The sequence below is a fragment of the Manis javanica genome, chromosome 1, assembly GCF_040802235.1.
Source record: "Manis javanica isolate MJ-LG chromosome 1, MJ_LKY, whole genome shotgun sequence".
NCBI classification, from domain to species: Eukaryota; Metazoa; Chordata; class Mammalia; order Pholidota; family Manidae; genus Manis; species Manis javanica.
This window is the reverse complement of record NC_133156.1, coordinates 156,468,469-156,472,257: the sequence shown is the minus strand read 5'-3', so window position 1 is coordinate 156,472,257 and position 3,789 is coordinate 156,468,469.

Genomic DNA, 3,789 nt, shown 5'->3' with positions numbered 1-3,789 from the left:
TTCTCATGTGCTTATTGGCAATCTGTGAAGCCTCTTCCCTGAAGACGTAGCATGTCTCCATTCATGTCTTTTGACCATTTTCTGATTGGATTGTTTGCTTTTTACTGTTAAGTGTTGAAAGTTCTTTACATATTCTGGTTGCCAGTCCTGTATCAGATCTGTGGTTTGCCAATATGTTCTTTCACTCTGGAGCTCATCTTTTTATCCTTTGAATAGAATCTTTCACAGAGCCAAGGTCTTCCATTTCAATGAGGTCAGGATTTCCTTTTATGGATCCTGTTTTTGATGTCAAGTCTAAGAATGCTTCCCCTAGCCCTAAATCCAAAAGATATTTTCCTAAAAGTTTTACAGTTTTCTACTTTTTACATATACATTTTAAAAGTCTGTGACCCATTTTGATTTAATTTTCACTGTATAAGCAGTGAATTTAAAGCTCTTTTTTTTTGCCTGTGGGTGTCCAATTGCTCCAACATCATTTGTTGAAAAGACTATCTTCCTCCATTGAATTACTTTTGTACCTTTGTCAATAATAGTTTCATCTTTTGATCACAGACATCCACAGTGTTTGTTTCTGAGGAGGAATGTAAGATCTGCTAAATCAAATATGGCATGTTCTCCTTCTGTTGCCTCCTCTTCACCGACACCTGAGGCTTATGTAGTGGGAGAGCCTATTTATTGTGTGAGGATGAAGGGGGACAGGTCTGTGCACGTGGTATTACAGTTTTAGCAAACCTGGAGCTAACATTTCCAAACGCATGTGAGGCCTTCCAGGCAGTCACCCTGGGACCATTTCTCAGGCCCTGAGCCCTTCTTTGGACTCCCTTTTGGAGTCAGGAAAACTGAAGAAAATCGGTCTCAGTCTTTGTAGTGCTGTCTTGCTTTTATTTTTAATCATAGGTGGTATTTCTTATCCTGATTATCTCCACCTTTCTCCTTATTCCCAGTCTGGCTTTTTCATGTCACCAGGGTCATGTAACAGTGATCAGGATAGGGTTTCACAGTGAAGGACTTCCCCAGCTTTGCCCCTTACTAGCCATGGGATTTGGGATGAGTTACTTCCCTTGCTAGATTTCAGGTGCTTAGTTATAAAATGGCCACAGGGACATGGTGAAGACCACGGAAGCTATAGATCCATGGTGCATAGTACAGTACCTGACACATAGCAATACTGAATGACAGTTAAGTATTGTCAATACTTTTGACTTTTGAAAAATTAAATCTTTGTAAGTGAGATATTCAAAGTATATGACAGAAGCCTCTAAGGTAATTCCATAAAGGACAATCAAAAATATTTTGAGCAACGTGAGATGAATGCCCAGAAGAGGTAAGCATTCGTTTGTTATGTAATGCCTGCCATGTTTGTTGATACGTATTTCTTTGATTAACACAAAGCTCAAGATTGTGATCACCTCTGGGGGAGGGCAGGCAGATGGGATGGGCTGAGAACAGATAAAATTTGATGGTGTTGGGAATGTGCTGGTGATGTTGGGTGGTGAGTTGATGGGTGTTTGTTTTATTAACACATATTACACAAATTCTTTTGAATAAGTCAAATGCTACACAATGAATTTTTGAAGAATTAGCCTTATTGACTCATAGTCTTACCTGATACATATACACATAATATTCACATAGGTAAAATGCAAAGGTCAATTTAGTTCAATAAATTTCTATTGTACTCCTACTACTGCATAAGAATAAATAAATGTGTAAGTACTATACACACATCCTGAGCGGGCTTAATGGCCACTGGATGATAAGGTAAGTTTCAAATGCAGTTAACATTAACTAGGGCAGGCTTTTTGGAAGAGAGAACTCTTTGAATAAAGAAAAAGATTATTTAATGATGGAATAGGCCAAGTGAACACTTGAAGTTTCTGTAGAATTTTTGCACATTTCCCCACCCTCAAAAATCCCCAGAATATATTGAAGATGCACTTTATGTTAAACAGGGCACTGGATGCCTTCATACTCATCCTCTCCAAAGATGATGAAATTAAAAACTTCACACCATATGTTAATACAATATTTTGACTCTGAACCTCCTCAAATCCATACCACCACTCTGATAACCATTGTTGGAGGAAAATATCTGATTGAATGATGCAGTTGAAATTCATGGGTGCTTCGCTGTTGTTTTTTTTCTATCCCATTGCTTAAAGTAAAATGCTTTGAGGCAGAAGACAAAAAATACTTGACAAATTTATGTTTGCTTTCAATAAAATGAATTATAAAAGAGTTGTCTGTGAACTTAGACTAAATTATGGTACAAGCATAAATTATGCTACAATCATAATTACCAACATAAATCTCAGTGGTTTATAGCAACTCACTCACACTGCATGTCCATCATGGGTCAGCCTGGGTGACCTTTTTCAAGACTTCTTTATCCCAGATCCCAGCTGACAGAGCCTCTCCCATCAGGTCATTGCTGTTCTTATAGCCATGGGAAAAGAAAAGATGGCCAAACCACACAATGACTTCTGTGCTTCTACACAGAAATATAACACATTATTCTGCTCAAATTCCATGTATCAAAGCAAGTCACCTGGCCAAGACCTCAGTGGAGTGGGAAAGTATAATTCTGCAACAGTAAGGAGTGGTGAACATTTTGCAAACTAACACAAACTAATTTAAAGGGTAAAACAACAAAGCCAGAAACAGTCTTTCAAAGGTTTAGGTAAAGGTAGCCTTAATCTGGTATCCAGGGCTTGGCCACTCAAAGCTCTTCACTCAATTTCCACACTTAACTTTCTTATGTTCTAGATCCTTCTGTGTCATATCTGGAGAAAACTTTCAGCCTTCCCTCTTTTCCTTAAGAAACTGGATCACAAGAACTCACACACCTTAACACCCAAAAAGCAAATCACCCTATTAAAAAATGGGCAGAGGATATGAACAGACACTTCTCCAAAGAAGAAATCCAGATGGCCAACAGGCACATGAAAAGATGCTCCACATCACTAATTATCAGGGAAATGCAAATTAAAGCCACAAGGAGATATCACCTCATGCCAGTTACGATGGCCAACATAGAAAAGAATAGGAGCAATGAATGCTGGCGAGGATGTGGAGAAAGGGGAACCCTCCTACACTGCTGGTGGGAATGCAAACTAGTTCAACCATTGTGGAAAGCAGTATGGAGGTTCCTCAAAAAACTAAAAATAGAAATGCCCGTTGACCCAGGAATTGCGCTATCCTAAGAATGGAGTTTCCCACTTTCAAAAAGTCATATGCAACCCTATGTTTATCACAGTACTATTTACAATAGCCAAGAAATGGAAGCAACCTAAGTGTCCATCAGTAGATAAATAAAGAAGATGTGGTACATATACACAATGGAATATTATTCAGCCATAAGAAGAAAACAAATTCTACCATTTGCAACAACATGGATGGAGCTAGAGGGCATTATGCTCAGTGAAATAAGCCAGGCGGAGAAAGACAAGTACCAAATGATTTCCCTCATTTGTGGAGTATAACAACAAAGAAAAAACTGAAGGAACAAAACAACAGCAGACTCACAAACTCCAAGAAGGGACTAGAGATTACCAATGGGAAGGGGGTGGGAAGGGGAGGTGGGAAGGGAGGGAGAGGGGGATTAAGGGGTATTATGATTGGCACACATAATATAGAGGGGTACAGGAAAGGCTGTACAGCACAGAGAAAAGTAGTGACTCTATAGCATCTTACTATGCTGATGGACAGTGACTGTAATGGGGTATGTGGTGGGGACTTGATAATGGGGGGAATCCACTAACCACAATGTTGCTCATGTAATTGTATATT